Source organism: Cyprinus carpio, unplaced genomic scaffold, assembly GCF_018340385.1.
Source record: "Cyprinus carpio isolate SPL01 unplaced genomic scaffold, ASM1834038v1 S000006759, whole genome shotgun sequence".
Taxonomy (NCBI): Eukaryota; Metazoa; Chordata; class Actinopteri; order Cypriniformes; family Cyprinidae; genus Cyprinus; species Cyprinus carpio.
The window spans coordinates 1,342,054-1,363,632 of record NW_024879356.1 but is presented as its reverse complement, the minus strand read 5'-3'; the positions used below and the strand labels follow the sequence as shown (position 1 = coordinate 1,363,632).

The window sequence follows — 21,579 nt, the reverse complement described above, 5'->3', positions numbered from 1 at the left end:
TATGCTGATCGATTGGCCACTTTGCTCTAGAAGAACTACAAAATGGGAGAGAGAAGCATGTATTTTTCCAGAAACTGATTTGAAAGCATCTGCTCCACTTGAGTAATGACCCCGTGCATGAAGAAAGTGGATATTTGTGTGCTGCAGTATATGAAGGATGATTTATTTCATGACTACAGCTCTGTACTGAGTGAAGTGACCATTGAGTTGTCTTCTGGCAGTATGGTTGGATCTCACAATGGCTCTCTGCTACCCAGCATGCCAACTGAACACAGGCCATGTTGTCTGCGGCTTTCTGAAATGTGGGGAAAGTGATTTTCGGGAGGGAATGGTCAGGTTTCTTTTGTCGGAAGCGACATATGCACTATTGTGCAGTGTGTAACATCAGTATAAGATTTTTATTAACCTGTTTTTAGTTGTATTGGATAATGCTGTTATTGTTTTATCTAACTTAAATTAGTTTTGGGTGCTTTTATGAACTGTTCCAATTCGTATACACTGGAAAAAATTAAGCAATGTCTTTTTTTGGGATCTTGTTGGAAATAAAATGGTTTGCAAAGGTCAGTAACACTGACTGCCTTTAAAAGGGTTAATCTCTATTTAAAATTCTATTCAAATCTACTAATTGTATTCCAGTATAATCTCAGTGTGGGGTTCCTTATGAAAATGCATATAGGCATATTATTAAAATTTTTGCTTTTGTGTTAAATATTTTTGTCACTGAAGCTTTATATTTTTTATATTTACAAATATTTTTGGTTTCACTCAAGCAGGCTTATCTGAACCCTAACAGAAATATATCTAGCAGTGTTATTGCTTTTCTGTATGAATAGTATCTTATAATATTGCTCAAATATTGAGTCTCTTGACCTTCTAATGTCCTTGAGAGATATTACCTGGTTTGAGAAAATACTGCTTCAGCACAAAAATCTCAAATCTGTACTCACAGCTTCCTGTAGCACACATTAATATCAGACTTTATCAAAATCAGATTCAGTTTCTCACTATAAAAGCATTTTGATTTTTAACACACTTTAAGTTGCAATCACAAATCATTTTACTTCCTCTAAGTGCTGCTTTACTGAGTGAAACAGGACGTTCAATTAGAATTGACTGGATTGTGAAAAGTCAAAATTAGCAGAATGTAGAGGAACAAAAATTCCAGTTTGACTTTATGATGATATTTTTCATAAACTCTGACCTGTGTGACTTGTAACAATATATATTTGTAGGTTTACATCCCATGAAGTGTGTATGGCACCCTGGAAACATAAAAAAAGCATGTAATGTCAACCAACCATCTGGCACTGGACCTTTAACCTGTAACAAGTGTGATTAATTTCTTCATTTGCATATGATTTGAATACCTACCATCAAGTGGTAGTAGTTCAGAACAGAGTTTAAAGGGATAATTCACCCAAAAATGAAACAAAACCCAATGTGAGCTTTTTCAAAAATAATTTCACATCTCATTTCTATGTGATGGGTTTTCATATAGTCATAGTCACCATATTTGTCAAAAAGGACAAACAATGACTATGAAAGAAATCTCAGAGTAGTCCATATGAATGTTCACCCTTTTTTTCTGCTTGAAAACAGATCTGACGTTAAATACAGTGCCTATACTGTTGGCATTTTTAGTGAAAACTGATATATATGTCTGTTTGTCATCATACTGTATATCAAATGGGTTCAGAAGATGAAATATAGTACATGAGTATGGATAACTTTTATGAAATGTTGGCAACAGTGCCATGATATCTAACCAATGTTCAATAAAACAAAATTTATTGAAGACAATTATCAATAAAATTTATTTTTGAATTTATCAATAAAAATAATCACAGTAAAAAAAAAATTCTTCCAATTAATAGTTCATTAACACAACTGATGAATTTGTGTTATACGATCACAGGTGTACCATTGTTCAAGATTTTGGGGTCATGGGTATGTTTTTTTATTTATTTAATGTTTTTTTATTAATAATACTTGTCTTCAGAAAGGATGCATTAAATTGATCAAAAGTGAGACTTAAAGGGATAGTTCACCCAAAAATATATATTTTTTTATGTTTATCTGCCTCCAAGGCATCCAAGATGTAAGTGACTTTGTTTCTTCAGTAGAACACAAACGAAGATTTTTAACTCAAACCGTTCAGTCATGTAATGTAAGTAGATGGGAATGATGGCTTTGAGAGTCATAAAAACATACACAAACAAAAACAAATGCGAGAAAGGTCTGTGCAAGAAACTGAACAGTATTTATATAGTTTTTTTACCTCTGATTTACCACAATGTCCGAACTGTCCTGAGTGCATCCTGAGCACGTTCTTAACAGCAGGCATCTGACGCGTCTTCTTTTACAGTGGATCGCAGACTTATAAGTGCATTACTCCCACCTATCTCTAAAGTGGACCATTGACACTATATCTACATTCTCAATTAGGAGTGTCAATGGTCCATTTGAGAGATAGGTGGCAGCAATGCACTTATAAGTCTGCGATCCACAGTAAAGCAAGGAGAAGAAGAAGACGCCGCATCGGCTGTTGAGAACGTGCTCAAGACAGTTCGGACATTTCGTTGAAAATCAGAGGTAAAAAAACTATATAAATACTGTTCAGTTTCTTGCACAGACCGATTGTTTTGTGCCTTTACACATCAATGTATTGTCACGAGCCGCAGGGTTTAATTTGGTTTTGTTTGTGTATTTTTTTTTTTGACTCTCAAAGCCGTGATTCCCATCCACTTACATTATATGACTGACAGACTGCAACGGTTTGAGTTAAAAATCTTCATTTGTGTTCTACTAAAGAAACAAAGTCACCTACATCTTGGATGCCCTGGGGTAAGCAGATAAACATCAAATTTTCATTTTTGGGTGAACTATCCCTTTAAGACATTCATAATGTTACAAAATTTAAAGATTTAAAGATTGCTATTTAAAATAGGGCTGTCAGTTTAATGCGTTAACTTAATTAATTAGTTCTGAAAAAATAACGCGATTAAAATACCCTATTTTAACACAGTTAACGCACTGACCCCAGACCTGTACATCATCTTACATTTCATATAATTGACTGTTCACAAATATGATGCAGGACAACAACTCCATAAATGTAGTTATGCTCTAAAATTCAAGATATTGGTGCAAAAAATTTTTTGTCTTATATATTTATATCATATGAAATAAAAAAAAATATTTTGTGATTAATTTGATTAATTAATTGAAACACCATGTAATTAATTAGATTAAAATTTTAATCAACTGACAGCCCTAATTTCAAATAAATGCTGTTTTATTTTGACTTTTTTTAATATTAAGAAATATTTCTTGAGCAACAAATCAGTATATCAGAATGATTTCTGAAGGATCATGTGACATTGAAGACTGTATAAATGATGCTGAAATTTCAGCTTTGCATCATAGGAATAAATTAATTTTTTTAAAATATATTCAAAGTGAAAACTGTTTTTACAATATTTGTTTTTAATGATCAAATAAATGTAGTCTCTGTTCACTTTCATAAGTGTTAAAAATCATACTGACCCCAAACTACTCAAGATGTCTCATTCAATCAGCTTTCATAGATTATCAGAATCTGAACTATCCGTTTCAAAGAGAATCAAATCATTTTAATCTGTTCAGCAGAATGTCCCTTTGAAGAAAACTGATTTGATGTTCCAGGTTGAGAAAGCGTATCATTCCAGATTTTTCAACGTTGTAATCAAAGTGGTGGTCGCTTTACCTCACAGTGACAGAACCCTTGAGTAAATCCCCTCTGTGAGACCGATCCCACCCCAGCACAGCAAGACGACTCCTAGATGAAAGAACTTCCCTTCCTTTGAGAAAGAATTCACTTTTGTGCTCTCCCTAATCCCTCTGCGAGTTAGTTAAATGAAGCATGGGCTCTCTGATACATATAGCGAAGCGGGGCAAGCCGGGGTTACCGAGACCCCACAGGGAGTCTGTGCTAGTTTCATGCGCCTTCTTGGAGGGGTGAAAAATATCATGTGAAACACTCAAGAAATTTTGAGCAGGCCTCTAAACCCAGCCAAATAGATCCTTAATTGCATCTTGAGGCATTGTATATTACACGGTGTCGTCTCCATGGCAGGATATTAGATTTCGGTGGTATGCTTTAATGAACACTTGCACTACAGTAGGTGGTCTAGCATCTGCTTAAGGACAAGGAAAATTAATGCAATACAGTGCAACCTATGGAGCAGAAAAAAATGACATAATGTGGTTTGTAGTTTGTGCTTATCTAAAGGTGCATTGCACTAGACAGTGTGTATTAAAATTATTTTTTGCTATGCAAATTCACAATTCAGAGGACAACAAATGTGATGTTTGATACAGTATTTTGATTAAGTTGTAAATTCTATTTAATACATTTGCATAAATGTAAAAGAAATGTATACTTTTATTCCCCAAGAATGCTTTAAATTGATCACACATGGCAGTAAATGCTTTTACATTGTTACAAAAAAATGTGAACTTTCTATTTGTCCACAAAAATATTAAGCAGGATAGATTGATAATAATAAGAATTGTTTTTTGAGCACCAAATCGTGATTTCTGATGGATCAAGTGACAATGAAGACTAGAGTAATGATGCTGAAAATTCAGCTTTGCATCCCAGGAATAAATTACATTTTAAAATAAATTTCACAATTTTACTAACTAAAAATCTAACTATTTATTTATGACAGTGGCCAATGGCCATCTTAATATTTTCTGTGCATTTTTTTTTCAGCAAAAATTAATATGTGCAAATGATTACATTTAAATTTGATTACTTAATCAGTATATCATGCATTTAATTTGATTAAAATTGTTTATCTTAATGGATTTATTTATTTATTTATTTTAAATCAATGGACCTCCCTTCAATCTAAATATTTATTGGCTACTTGATATCTGCAAAAAATCCTAGCCACAGAGAGATCAAACCTTTTAGAGAGATTTAGTAAATAAATTTACTGTTATGCCCATATATCATTCCAGCTCAGTTTTGTTTTAGGGCAACATTTATCTGTGCAAATGCGAATAGAGTGATCTCATTCCTGTGGGACATGACCTAGTTTGCGTTAAACTATTGTTTATTTAATCCCATTAGATCTCTCTTCTCTAATGTGTGTGGCTACAACTGAGCACCTCTCAGAAGTATGACAGGGACAACAGGAACATGTTCACTGCACTCCCAGGGGTTTTGATGATTCTCTTTGTGGTTGTGGTATGGTGAGATGATATTCATGGAAACAGTCTCATGAAATAATTGGCAATGGTGCTTAAACCTTTTGGATCAAGTACCGTTTGATCAAACGAGACCGTTTAGATGCCATCACCTTGATATCAACAGTGTTCACAATCCATTTCACTACTGTAATCAGATTTATTTGCAGCAGATGTAATTAAACAGGATGATAAATTTAATGATTTAATGATGATAAAGGGTTTCAATTTTGTGTCATGTGGTGTAGAACTTCAGGCACTTTGTGTACCACTGCATATTGGAGAGCCTTTGCAGGAGAGAATATGAAAAAAAGCTTGAGTAGTTCTCCGGTTCACTTTCCTTTTCTGTCTCTAGCATGGGTCTTATTTCAAGAGGCAAGGAGTTGCCTTGAATGGAAATGAAATTAGCATTTGATGTATATTTACCCTTTGAGGAGAGTCTAGGTCATCCCACTGATCTGTATTGAGCTGGACTGGAGTAATTTGGGAGAAAATGATGTTTGATTGGACCTTCGAAGTTAGCATGGAGTGTAGATCTGATGAGGAGTTGCAAGTGAGAAAAAAATCAATCTTTAACCATTCTTTCTTTTCTAGCAGAGCAGAAGCCCAGAGTAGCGCCGTAAATAAGGTGTGTAGCATTTTACTTTACTCTTTCAAAGAGTCTGTCAGAATAGATTACCAGACAGAGACCACTTTTGTCGGATTGACTTTGAAGCTTTTTTCCCTCCGTTGTTTCAGTGGAGTTTGCTGGTAAGTCTTTGTTGTAAAATGAAGTCTATTGATCTGACAAGACATCCGTTTGAGTTAACCATCATTTGATCCAAGACATTTGGAAATTAGAGCTTCAAGTATGTCTGAGGAATTGGTGTGAATGGTTAGGTGAAGGCTGTGTGAAAGATAAAATAAAAATAATACTAACAAAGTATCTAATACTGCAAGATGCAACCAAAGTTACTGAAAGTAATTTTTTTATTTTAAATCAAATTATTTTAATCATACATACAACATCTATTTAGTAGTTTAATATAATATAATACAAAAAAATAAACACAAAAATTGTTAAACCACAAAATTTAACTAAAAATAAATGAATATGACAAAAGAAATTTTGTATAATTCATTCATAAACATCATTTGGCATTTTATTTGTTTATTTAGTCAAAGGAATAATGAAATACAAATTATGTCATCATTTACTGATCCTCAAGTTGTTCCAAGCTTGTATGCATTTCTTATTTCTGTTGAATATAAAATAATATATTTTGATGAATGTGCCATTGCCTGTGTGGAACAAGTACTATTGAAGTCAATGGGGACCAGAAATTGTTTGGCTGCCCACATTTTTTCAAAATATTTTGTTTTGTGTTCAACAGGAGAAAGAAACTCATGAACAACTTGAGAATGAATGATGACAGAATTTTCATTTTTGGGTGAAATTTCCCTATGACATAAATAAAAGATTGGCTAAATTGAATGTCATTTTTTGTCAAAAGTCAGAAATGGCAATAACAGTCTTTATTCGGAAACCTCTGATTAAAATTTTAGTGATGACCATGCACAGTTTTAAAATCAATACTAGTCATATTTCAGGTGGAAATCTCATTCATTTCCTCCTCCTCAGCCACTGAGGACCAAGAATGCTGGATGATAGATATGTTTCCTCACCTCCCAATTTGTTCCATAGATTAATAAGCCTGCTTGGAAGCAAGTATCAGATATCTTTGATAAATTTCTATCTTGCCAGGCTCTATATCGATTCTTGTATGTTTGATCTGAAGTTGTTTACTACTCCACACACACCCCGTCATCTTTTTTTTTAAATAACAGACTTTAGTGCTACAATCCTCCCAATTACTCTGAATTCACAGGTGTGCTAAAGTATGAAAAAAATCATTGCTGGCTCTTGTGAAGTTGGTAGAACTGATGTTTTTCTGGCTCTGGAATAATTCTGTCCAAATCTTAAGTTAGAGCTGCCTTGTTTCAGTGCTTATTTATTGGTACTAGTGTGGGCTTTATAGAGACAGGCCATTATGGGATGTTGTCTGTGGCTCTTTCAGTAAATATTAGTTAGTCAGTAATGGTTAGTTTGCTTCATAGGCTGCTGCACTGTGAAAGAGTATGGATAGCACTTTAAAGAAAAGAACTGGTGGTGCATGACTTAGTAAGTCATTTTGATCAATCAGGACAAAAAACACTTTAATAACAAACTAAAATTAATTTCAGTTTTTTACTCGCACAAAAGCTTCAGAATGCAGTAGTGGTCGACCGATATTGGTTTTTTGACAGCTGATGCCGATGATGATATCTTGGAAAGCAGGGGGGCCGATAACCGTTATGAAGCCGATATAATTTTTATTTTTATTTGAATTAATATTTAAGAAATTTGAAATCATTTGACAATGGATTAAAAAATAAATGTGTAAAATAAACATACTTTAGATGACAAAGTATTTTTCACAAATAAATAAATATTTAATAAAAATATAATTAAAAAGGAAGAAAACACTGTAACCAACAGGGCACTCAGTATTCTGGGAAGTCTGTGTGCATTGGGAATCATATTTTTCAAATAAAAGCCCGGATAACACTAATTTTACATACAGCACACAGTGAAAATGACATGAATATTACAGTGGGCAAATGGATAAAGCGCAGCATAATTTAAAATCACAAGTTTAAAGTTTAAAGCATTCAATTCACACGGACCGACCGTCACGCAGAGAACAAGCAATTATGCTGGATAAAAATGCACACTTCACAAGATCTCACAGCTGGAGTCGACTTAGTTTGCAAGGTTTGTGAAATTAAATGTTCATTAGTCATTCAAAGATTTATTTAAATTATATAAATGCGTATTTGCTTAATGCTGACGACAAACGAGAAAGTATTATAATGTTTGCCTTTCTATTGCTAATAATATAAAAGCAATTGTTATAATACTTTTTGTATACATTAATTCCTTTGTTTAACCGTTCTATCGGACTATTAGACAGACTTCTATCCGAACTGACAGATCTGTTAACGACGACGGCAGACAAGAGGGAGAATGTGAGCACTGTGTACTCAGGCGCTGCCGCTCTCAGCGCCGTCAAAATAAAAGTCCTGCCTCGAACACATCGGCCAAGCAGAAAAACTTAAAAATGCCAAATACCGGTCGACCACTTGAATGCACTCATACAGACTACTTTTAGCATACATAAATGGTGATCCCACCCTAATTGATTTAAAGCTTGACCAACACATGTTAGATGGTATATGCTTAATAATAAAGGTTGTTTTTTGGCATTTATGGTTCCATGAAGAATCTGGAACATCCATGGAGTCTTTATATTTCACAAAAAGTTCTTTATAGTGAAAAGGTTCTTTATATTTGAAAATGTTCTCCACTTTAAGGAAAAAAAAAGGTTATTTTAAGAACTGTTCACTGAAGGGGTCATTGGGGAACCAAAAAATGTTCTTCTATGGCATTGCTGCTTATTTTTAGGATTATGTATGCTTCTTTTCTTTTCTTTTTATTTTTTTTTTTTGGGGGGGGGGGGGGGGGGGGGTATGTGCAAATAATAAAATGTAATAAAATATTAATTTAAAAAATATAAAAAAAATTAAAGAACTTGATGCTTCTATTCAGCAAGGACACATTAAATTAATCACATTAAAGACATTTAAAATGCTATAAAAGTTTTATGCTTCAAATAAATGCTGTTTTGCATTTATTCATTTATTAAAGTGTCCTGAAAAAGTGTACACTGGTGTCCACAAAAATATTCATACTTTTCATTTATAGGAATATAAGAACCCCGATTGACTTTTTCATAAATGTCTATTGAACAGAAAATGTCCCTGAAAAGTACAGGCCGTACATTTGTCACACTCGTCTCAAAACAATGTCTTTTATGGCCCAGGAGTGCAACACAACAGGACACTTTTGTAACAGTGGCCAAGGCCTATTGTGTCTTAACCTCTTTTTCTGTTTGTATCAGCAGATAAATAGTTTACTTGTTGTTTTGCTCCCCTGTTCGTCCTCATCACATCCCTGTCCTTGAGAAGAACAGTAGAGATCAACAAATACAACATGAATCCTTTCACTGGTTGCAGTGAATGCAGAGTGTACAAACACACAGGCTCCTTAATAGTCTGAGTTTAAGATATTAGTTTCCTAGAGGACTGGAGTGACCAATCATCACATTCCAAACATCATCCATCAATCTGAGCATTTATTGTGTGGACGGCTTGCAGCTGGCAGTCTGCTTGCATTATATATTTCTGAAGGCAAAGCAGTACATGTGAAGGACAGTAAAGCGTATATGAGCTTAATATCATTTTCTTTTTGCCCTTGTCACTCGTTCTCCTCCATAATGAAAGAGAGCTTTTTACAGGAGCTATAAAGCAAATTCTATTCACCTCTCGGCCAGGTAATTCCTCTTGGGGCAATGTTACATAGACCAAAAAGGGAAAAAAAACGACATATTTCATCTTAAATACAATTGCCTTAGAGAAAAGCAAATTGGTTTCTATCTAAATGCAAATTTGAACCTCTGTGGTACTGTTGGGTGAAGTGAGCTCATGCATGTGGGTTTTGGACCTTTCTGAGACACGAGCAAGGCCTCAGTCATGTATGACATTTCACTATTTAATCTTCAATGATTGATAGGTCTGTTCTTAAAAAGTCTGACAAGGCAGAGATTTTAAATGATTTATGCTGAAATATTTGCTACATGTACATGCAGTACTTTGAACACCTCTGTTTTATGTACTGTATAAGGCTTCTTTAATGTAAGCATGGAGTTTATTTTTGTAACCTTTGCATCAATTTACTATGAACACACTTATCTGTTCTTGGCTAGTTGAGAGGTGACCATTGCTGTCATTTCTGAATTCCATTATAGCACACAGAAATGACAGCAATGTCAAGAAAATAAAAAATATATATATTCATGTTTTGTGTTAAATTGTTTTTTTTTTTTATTACAAAAAAAAAAAAAAAATTTTTACTTTAACATTGAATTTATCAGATTTCTTATTATTATTGTTAATTTGATTTATTTACATTATATTTAACATGATCTTATATTATATTAATTTAATTAATTTAAATTATTTAAAAAAATTTATTTGATGTTATTTTATCTGTTTTTTTATTTATGTTATGATTTCATGATTTTATTTTATTATTTTTTAACCAGTTTTCAATCAGTATGAAATATGTTGAAGTAAAAAATCAAGTTATTGTCACATGATTGATCGTTGCTCTTATTTTGCTGTTATAGTTTTCAAAAACAACAGTTATGTCAATAAAATAATTTATTATAAATTATCTTATTTTATCTATCTTTATTTTGTCTTATTTTATCTTTTATTTTTATTTTTCTTATTTTGTTATACGACTATTTTATTTTATATTTAATTTGATTTATTTATTACTAGTTTTCAGTCAGAATTAAATATTTTGAAGAAAAACATGTCACAAATGATTAAAATTATAACACTATTATCACACTCAAAAATGTCATTAAATATTTTTATTTATTTGTATTTATTTTTTTCAGTTTTCGATCAGTAAGAAATATTAAGGAGAAAAATTGAACTCGAGTCACAATTATTGTCACGCATGATTGATCATTGCTGTCATTTCTGAGTGCCATTACAGTACGTGGAGCTCAAAGTGTTTGCCTGCAGACCGTGACGTTCTCGGCAAAAGCCTGTAGTCTTCGAGAAAATTAGAAAATGGCCACAAAAGCCCTGGGGATAGAGATGCGAGATGTCAGCTATCTGCTCCATCACTTTAATACTGTTATCGTGAAATTGGCCATCGCTCAATTATTGTCAGAACCGGTGAAGAGCTGAAGAGCTAATCAGACATTCATTAATCTCAGTCTCATAAACGAGATGTGTATTTCCTCACATTGCACGACAAAGAAGTGGTAACAAACATTGCCTGCCACTATTTAGGACTTCAGCTGCCAGTCCCCCTACAAAATGATTTTTTGATCTGTCTTGACGTTTGCTGTAAACAGCGGCTGCAGTAAGCTATGTGAGGTTATTGCATTATTAAAAGACTTTCTGTTTCTCATCCATCTCATTCCAGTGCTTTCCGTTCCAGTGAAATCACTAGATAAATGCAACTAAACAGGCCACGATTACAGATCTGACAAACAGATGCTATTATAATGTGTTTATTTATTTTTAAAAAATGATCACTGGAGCAAAATTTGAACTTGTGACCCCTCACATTTAAAGCAAAATATTCCTTTGAGCCACATCAGCTCATGCTCAGATTAAAGGCTGAGCCTCCCTGAGACTGAAATCCTAGAGTCGCCTGTGGTAACAAATGCTCTTGGTTTAACCTCAAGTATTTGATGCTTTTCTTTCAGTGTCTGTTGTTAACTTGAATGTGAGAATTTCACCTCCTCATGGTCCTTGTCTTGATGTGATTATCCGGCTTAAGATGAATATTTCTGTAATATTTCTCCCTTGTTAAATATAGTTGATGTTTTTGTAGCAGCCACAAAGGGGGTACTTGTGAATGGTGAGCATCCTTTTGAAATAAAACAACAAATGAGAAACACTACAATCTCATGCACTTCACAGAGACTTAAAGGAACAGATCACCCAAAAATGAATATTTGCTGAAAATGCATTCACCCTCAGGCCACCCAAGATATAGATGAATTTGTTTCTTCATCAGAACAGAACCAAAGAAACCTCCTCACCAAATGATCCCCTTCAGAGAACAAACGCCCAAACAATGAGATTCCAAACAGCTGATTAAAACATCACAATCTCCTTGTTTAGAATTATTTTGCATTGTTTTGGTTTGTAAATGGTGCTTGTCTTGATCTGTGCTATTTCTCTCCTGATTCAGACATGATGGATTTTTCACTGGAGAAAGCTATGTGATGGATAGAGGACTCGTATTTCAGTCGGAAACAATGGTTTGAAGTTAATAATGACGTTTTTCACTTTAATTGATGGACTTGAGTCGTGTGGATTACTTGTGGATTATTGTGATGTGATATATCATCTCTCATTCTGATGGCACCCATTCACTGCACAGGATCCATTGGTGAGCAAGTGATGTACTGTAATGCTAAATTTCTCCAAAGAAAGAAACAAACTCATCTACATCTTTGATAGCCTGAGGGTGATTAAATTTAAATTTTTGGATGAACTATCCCTTTAAACGAAGGCCACGAGACTGCATGTCCTCATCAAAAAAATGCACCATTTTGGACAGGGTCCTGCAATTAATTGTGTAAAGTGTACACCATAATGTGAAAAACACAAAAGAAATCAATAAACCGAGTCTTTAAATGAGACCAATTCTACAAGCTTTTGTCTTGTAATGAGGACAGCTTTGTAATGTGATGGCAAAAAAACAAAGCTTCAGTAACCTTTTCCAAGTCTCAAAGCTGTTTTGTTTGTCATTAATTGCAGTACTTGGCTCTAAAATTTTACCTGAATAGATGAACATTTTTGTTGTAAGCACATCTAATTAACATTAACATCGTTTTCTGCATCGCATCTGCAGGGCCACAGCACGGAAATGATAATTTACCTGAGTAATGAGCTTGCAGTCTGAGTTAAATGTGATAAGATGAAAATTAATGTGTACTGTAAATAATAATACACCTATAAATAAAGCAACACACTGTTCTATATTTTTTTCTGCACTCAAACACAAACACAGCACAAACAGTGCCGTCTGACACATGAACAAAGGACTCTTATGATTTGATTCTTTTAATGAATTATGAATGAATTTGTTAATTAATTATTTTAATTAATTCAATGAATCATTTAACACTGCTAGGGTTACCATTTTGAATCCAGTTAGTGAGTTGATTCAGCTTGAATCCATGATTGAATCAATCCATATATCTAAAATGAAAAGTTTTTGTTTATTTCAAAGTTTAATCAAATGCAATTTTAACATTGTTATATATTTATATATAGTTAGAATTAATGTTAAGAAAGTATAAAAGTATGAATGCAAAATAATTTATGCTTAATTTATATTAAAACAACAAATGTAGTTTTACAGTACATTCATATATTAATATATTGTTAAAATTAATGCAAAACTACATTTGTTGTTTTTTTTTATATCAGTGTAAAAAGTTATATTCATACTTTTGTACATTTTAACATTAATTTGAACAATATATTATTGTAAAATATTTCCAGTGTTGTTTAATGTGGATTATTAACATAATTAAATGGTATTCAAACACTTCAATTCCAAAAACAATACATTTGATACAACTTTACTTCTTGTCCCTTTGTAATTTTTACTATATATATATATATAGCACGTTTTGTCTAAGAAACTACATCCTAAAATATGTGTGTACTGTATGTACACACACTTACATATATAAGCATTGAAGTGCATTACAAACATTTCTGATTTCTTGTAAATATAGCAACTTTAATTTTTAGGTAGCTTCTAATCCACTTTTCAATTACCTTCTAAAGCGTAACATTCATTTTGTTATCTCTGTTGTACTACACTAAGAGGAATTTAATGAAAGGTAGGACAAACACATTATGTGTTTTTTTGCCCCATTTTCATTTCCACCTTGTCTTGGACGGTGTACCAATGCAGCAGCACATGTTTTTTGCGGCTCCTCTTTCATCTTCCTGCGTGTTGTCTCTGGAACTAACCTGTGTGTGTGCCTCATTCGTTCCCCATGTGTGTGCGGCGAGCACTGGCTGTTTTCGTATGCGCTGTGTTCACTGGGGAGCTGGATGGGGTTTTTGAAGAGAGGGCAAGTCCCCTACATTTAAGCTCAGTTGATTGACAGTTCATTCCCTCACCCGGTTCTGCACGCCTGCATTTCCTGCGTTCTCCTCAGAGCTCTGATCCTGCCAATTGGACTGTCACACACTCAGACACACACACACACACACACACACACACACACACACACACACACACACACACACACACACACACACACACACACACTGCACCTACAATTAAACATGCCCTATCGTATTGGATTCCACTAGTCGTTTCCACTAACCACCACCTGGAACTAACCATCTGGCACGACCCAGAAAATGGCAAATCTGACAAATTGTCTTGATGAATTACAGGAAGCTGGTTTGTTTATCACCATGACAGCTGGTGTGATTTTATCATCACTTAAATCCAACGGGAAGGATGTGGAGAACAGCTCTTGAAAGGCTTGCTTGATGGGAGGTCAACAGTGTTGGAAAGTTACTTTGAAACTCGCAAAGCTAATCTACTAAATATTTTAAGTACAACCCATCTCTAAATCATTTTTGGGAAAAAAAATTTGGATACACTTCAAGCTACTAACAAAAAGCAGATAATTGAATCATTTAGAGGAACAGTATTTTTTTATTATTATAATTAATCCATCATATAATTTTGAACATCAAAAGTTAATATTTTGCTAAAAACATATCTATATATAATAAAATGTGATATATTTATTATATATTTATGACATATATATTTACTCTTGTTTGATTTTAAACAAATTATATGGTATTCAAACATTTTACTTTCAAAAATCATACATTTTACAGAATTTTACTGTATGTAGCGGTCTTGTCCTGTTAAATTTAATATTATTCTTACTGATATGCTAATATAACTACATTTCAGAAATTAAGAAATACATTTTAAAATGTATTAAAATATTTTTTCGAAAACAGTAATTATTTATTTTTTACAATATTTATCTTTTTGCTGTATTTTTGCTCAAATAAATGCTCTTTTTTACCATAGTAATTTTGCTTTTTTTTCAATGCAAACATTAAAAAGTATTTTTAAAATGTAGTTAAGGTTAGTGGCATTGCTAATTTTATTTATTTTCTCCCCAGCACAGACAATCATATCATAAGAAGCACTCTGTAAAGAACAATCTGTTTTTAAAAAAATGAATCTGTTTTTTAAAAAAAAAGAAGTGTTAATTGACTGGAAGCATTTAAACAAAGAAAACTGTGTCTTCTCTTTGCTTGGTAGCTTTTGTTTGATAGCTTCTCACAGAGATACATATTGTGTCCTCATAGTATTAGCACCTTTCTCTTTGTTTACACTTTTTTGTTACAGTATTTTTATCTCAACTTGCACACTACACATGTATATGAAACAAAGTGGAATGTAATCACGTATATTTGCAAAATAAAAAGAAAGGAGAAAACACTTTCTGTATCATTTGTTGTTGACATTAGAGGTTGTGTACGTCCAATTAAATTCTTACAGCACAAATTCATTCGAAAATTTCGACAAATTAGACACTTTTTATGAGCAGGATCAAGAACCATTATTCTACAAACCCATTTTTCTCCAAGGTTGTTTAAATTTATCCTCTGGTCCCTTTTCTCTACTTTTAAAGGAATAGTTCATTCAGAAATTAATATTTGCTGAAAATGTACTAACCCCCAGGCCATCCAAGATGTAGATGAGTTTGTTTCTTCATCAGAACAGATTTTGCTCACCAGTGGATCCTCTGCAGTGAATGGGTGCCGTCAGAATGAGAGTCCAAACAGCTGACAAAAACATCACAATAATCCACATGACTCCAGTCCAGCAGTTAATGTCTTGTGAAGTGAAAAACTATAAAATTAAGATATTTTTAACTTCAAACTATTGTTTCTTGCTAAAATATGAGTCCTCTATCCATAATATTGCTTTCTCTGGTGAAAAAATAATCTCATCTGAATCAGGGGAGAAATAGACAGATAAAGTGCCGTTCAGTCTAAAACAGTAAACAGATATGTTGGTGGATTTTGATGGGAGAGGAGAACAGGGGATGGACTTTTTCACTGGAAAAAGTGTTATTATGGACTGTTTTGATGGTTTAAAGTTAAAACAACTTAATAATAGATTTGTTGCTTACACATAGTTTTTCACTTTAAGATGTTAACTGATACACTGGAATGGTGTGTATTACATTTTTATCAGCTGTTTGGACTCTCATTCTGACGGCACCCATTCACTGCAGAGGATCCATTGGTGAGCAAGTGACGTAATGCTAAATTTCTCCAAATCTGTTCCGATGAAGAAACAAACTCATCTATATCTTGGATGGCCTGAGGGTGAGAGAACTTTAGTTGCCTTCTGTCACGGTTAAGGTCACACAGTACAGTACAGTTTTTCTTTGGATCTGTGAGATATGCAAATGACTCCTGGATTTCCGTTCACAGGGAACTTCTCCTCACGCTGGCCCTCGGCCAGGTCTTATCACTGCTCATCTGTGGGATTGGCCTGACCAGCAAATACCTGGCGGATGATTACCACGCCAACACCCCGGTGTTCCAGTGCTTTCTCAACTACATCCTGCTGTTCCTGGTCTACACCACCACACTCGCAGTCAGGCAAGGTAAGGGCGGCTCCTCCAGGTTTCTGTGCAGTTTAATAAAACACTGTCAAATGGAAACATAACGTGAGGTTATCTGTAAGACAAGGTGATGATAAGACCATAGGAACGTACATTTTTTATGAGAGACTGGCAGAAAAAGGTTATTTGATGTTTCTCCATTAAATTTCTCTTTTCTGTCTCAAGCGTGACCTCTTCTGGGACTCTGGCAGAAACTTTCCAAACTACTAGCCTGTTTCTATTCAGAAATATGTCAGTCAGGCTGTGTAGATTGCTGTTTTTCTTTAAAAAAAAAAAAGGAGCCCTGCCTTTGAAGCTTGATAAAATCCTTTTATTTGGTATATTTTTATATTGTTCAATTACAGACAAATTCTATTTAATAAAAGCATAAATGCATCATATTTTACTTTTGTCACATTTTTTCCTTGAAGTAAACTTAGAATATCCACTTGTATTTAGTTTAGTATATATTATAAATATTTACAAATGATTTACATATAATTTATTAGTAAAACATCAAATTTGCATTGACTGAACTAAGTAAATGTGGACAAATACTCTTTCTTTTGTTATTTTATAGCTCTAAATGAAAGATAGGCATGCATAATAAGCCCTGTCTTAATGTTGATATGGTAATTATATCTTTTGTAGTTTTCAGCATTTTCTCTTCATGTCTAGATGGCAAGTCAGGTTACAGGTGTCATGCTCCAGGTTTATTTCCGAATTGATTTCATGTTGAGTCTCGTGTCCAAGCAGCAAGCTTTGACACAATGTTTTCTGGCACACTTTCAGCAGGCTAAGAATAGAAATGGAAAAGCGTCATGTTCTGAGTTGAGAAATATGCCAACTCACAGTCTATTTATAACAGATCACGTGTGATTCCCTGACTAACACACTCTTTTAATACAGAAATCAGGTTGTTTTAATAATCTCCTTTAGGATCATTAATGGATGAGTCATTTTTTGCAGGCTAAACAGGACCAGAAATGATTTTGGATGAAAATCTTTGCTTTGCTGGAATCGCCAGGAGCTTTCATACTTTTATACTATAAATATTACACAGAGTGCATGATTCAGATTGGTTGATCAAGCAAATAATTTTGTATAATTCTTCTAAACTCTATATTTGTCATTTGAAATACAATATTTCCATGAAAAAGCAAGATAACATATCAATTTAATAAAACAAATATACAAAAAAAAAAAAAAAAAATAAACATTAATAAACTATATATCAAATTTATAATGAGTGCTTACTATGACTTCTTCTAAGATGTTGCTAGGGTATTCTGAGTGATTACTAGGGCGTTGTAGGTAGATGGTAACATTTGGGGTTTAATGGGTGACTTTCCAATATCCTTAGTGGTCATTCTGTCAAGTTTTTGTCATAATAACTTTTTCGCAGCTCTTTTTCCACCCATAATGCATCATTTTAACTGACAAGCCTTGCTGAACTGTATTTGAAGCATGCGAATATTGTACGCGAAGGCTGCGTACAAACTCATTATTTCAAGCACGTCGCTCTGAGCGAGCCGTCGGCGGCTCCTGCCAAATTGGCGCAGACTCTTTGTTCTACTCCAGTGACCAAGGAGTTGTGTCTGCAGCCTCGGTAAACATGTCCACACGCTACAGAAAGTGGGCAGGGAACGTGAGCTTTCAGGGTAACGAGAGGGCATCAAGAGCAGCTGCCTGTCAGGCGGCCTGTGTCCACGAGCTCCGGCCAAACAATGATGCTCATCTTCTACAGTCCGACAGCGCAGAAGCTGTCATCTTACAATAGCCTCGGTAAAGTGAAACTTGCTTTTCTCATTTCCTTCCCTTCTCGTCATCTCTTCTCACCTCTTCTGTGTAGCTTGTAGCAGTCGTGACCCTCGTGCTCCGTTCAAATTGGATTTAAACCACGGCGCTGCAGAACTGGAGGAGTGGTATGGTGGGAAATCAGTCTCTCTCTCTCTTTTCTAGTCAAAACTGCATCACTTTTTACCGGCGGAGACATAATGTGGTATCCTGTACTAATGCAGCCAGGCAGTTATTAATTACTCGAGGCTAATGCTGATGGCTGACAGAAACGTTTCGTGCGACAGCGTTTTGCTCTGCTGTTCGTTATTAAGCCTGATTCATATCATGGCAATTCCGGAACACTGCACTCCACTGATCAGAGCCAATATTAAATACACCTTGTCTAACTTTTAATAAATTTAGAAAGATTTCAATTGCTTATACCAGCCAAACCTCTGAGGCAGGGTTAGTTTGGCATCATGGAGATATTTTGAATTTATTTATATTTTCTGTTTATTTTTAATTTTAGTTTAGTTATGTTGTGTTTTTGTCATTTCTGTTTTTTTATGTCTATTTATTAATTTAATATTATTATTAAATAGATATTTAATTTTTAGTTTTTTTAGTTATTTACATCAAGTCAAACTAATACATATGTCCACTGTTTCATTGGAAAGTAGCTGACATAAAATAATTTTTTAAAACATTTTATTTTACTTTAGTTAATTAGTTTTAAGTACTTGTTATTTTAATACATCAAACTAAATTTAATAAAATGATAAATGATGCCTTGGCAACATTTATTTTATTTAGTTGAGATAAAATAAATGTTTTTTATTATTATATTTTTAGTTAATTTATTTCATTATTAGTTATTTTAATGTTAAATTAAACAAAATAAAAATAATTTATTTCAGTTAATTTAAATAATAAATGTTGCCTTGGCAACTTGCTGAAATAAAATAAATGTATTCATAATTTTTATTTTATTTGTTAATCTATTAAAAAAATTACTTTAATACATGGTTAAACTAAATAATGATAAATGTTATATTAATATATATTATTATAATATAAAATTTAATTTAATTTAATTTATTTGAAGTAATGAAAATATTTTTAGCTAACTTTAATCTTTAAGGAACCTTGGAAAATGAACAAGTGCTATCATTATTTGATCCCAGTGGGTATTTCTTTTATATTTTAAAAGAATAGTGTTTTCTAATGCATCTGTTTGTTTCAGATATAGTTTTCACACACTGATTTCATTGTATAAATGGTCTTTTGATAGCGTACTGTATCAAGTAAGCTGCATTAGTATCAAGTTGCTGATGTTGAAAGATAAAAATGAAAGAATAGCCTCCCAAAGCATGGGAGAAGCATTAGTGTATGAGAATAGCCTGTCTGCCCGGTGTGAGGACCCAAACGGAGTCAGGATAACTGTTGTTCCAGCAGGACTGTGTCTGCACAGCATATGGCTCTCTCTTCTATTGTTTCAGGAATAGAAAACAAATGCATCTACATGCCAGAATTCTTCTTACCAATCTGTCAGCACTGCGCCACGGCTGCCAAGTGGACGCTGGCAAAGAGAAAGGAGTGCATGGCAATAACGGTTATAATGCTGAAAGCAGTCGCTGTGAGGAAAGTGGTAGGAAAACACAGAGGAAATCATGTGTTGAAAACTGCACTTGTTTTTTAACGGCTTTGGCTTTGCTCATACCTCAAAGTTTAGTGCTGTCCTAAATGCCACCCTCAAACTATTTCAGTGACAAAATGTTGCATTGACTGATTGCAGGTGTAGAGCTCCATTTACTCAGTGCCTATTGGCCTTGAGCTGAGGGGGCGTGGCGGTGAAGAGCCCCGCCCCCTCACATTCATCACTGCCATCTGACATTACAAGCTTGTACAACTTTTTGTACAACATGCAATTGTTACTCTCCCCTACAGAGCTGCATTCAATAAGCTAATTAATCATTTTGATGTGATAGCCCTGATATTGATTTTACGCCGCTGCTATTTGTTTTCACGCTGCCGTCTACACACGTCGAGAGAGCTGACATCAGGAACCTTTTGAATCGCTGATATCGCAATTATATTTGAGATGTTTCGGAGCTTGATTTCCTGGTGGATTGCAACAGCAAAATCAGTCAGTTTTATCTTTTCACAGCTTGTCTCATCCATTTGATTCGAAAACAACTTGGGATCAGGTTTTAGAAGGGTTTTGCATCTCAAAATGAATCAACTTTAGCCAATTATGATGCATGATGGAAATGAATGGTAATGATTTTGCTGGAGTGAGTTCACATAATTCAAACTGTTAACATACAGCATTTGCTACTTGAGGCTTTTTTGTTTCAAATGCTTCCTGGTGTAACTTACGTAGACCCTAAAATCTATTTTCATTTTGTTTTTAAAATGTTTAAATACTAAAATTAAGTAATGAAAAAGCTTGTCTATTTAATTGTAATCTTTTACAAAATCGTTTATGTTTTTACCCAACTTATACAACTCTACAATAATTTATTAGGCTGAAAGTTTACCAAAAATTAAATTTTTAGGACCCTATAAGATGCATTTTGTTTTTTTCTCATTAAAATATTGAATGTTTTTTCATTAAAATATTAAATGTTTTTTTTTTTAATGGTTAAATAAAAAAAAATCATGAGACTTGTACAATTTAACATCAGTTTATTAAAAGCTTTATTTTTTTCTCCCCAAATTCTGTTTTATTTTTTCAGAATTCAGTCATTTACATTTAATTTTTTTTCTAGATTCCATTTTATTGGTTTAACTAAATATTTTAATAATCAAAAAGCATATCTAATAAATTGCATTCATAAAACTTTAACAGTTTAATAATTTATAACAAGTTTTCTTCTCAGAAATTCTGTTTTGTCTGTTTTAATTTTTCTGGATTTATGATTTAATAGAAATGTATTATCAAAAAGATAATCAAATGAAAACATAAATCATTAAATATGTCATTACCTTTTTAAAATTTAATCAGATGAAAATGTAACTATTAATTTCATTTTTGTCCTAGTGCTTGACAACAGTAGTTTACTGTTAAAATAAAAACATGAAAAAAAAACTTTTATATTCCTTAATAATTGAGCATGTGTAGAAGATGAAATATAGAATAGCTGTCTTTTTGCAGTTTAATATTTACAGACTAGTCCATATCCTGATTCGATATCAAGTTTCCATCCCT

At 33.4% G+C, this 21,579-nt stretch overlaps 1 pseudogene; it reads left to right on the top strand.

The window, feature by feature from the left end:
• The window catches only part of LOC122144784, an 82,797-nt pseudogene that overhangs the window by 23,523 nt on the left and 37,695 nt on the right, over nt 1–21,579 (top strand).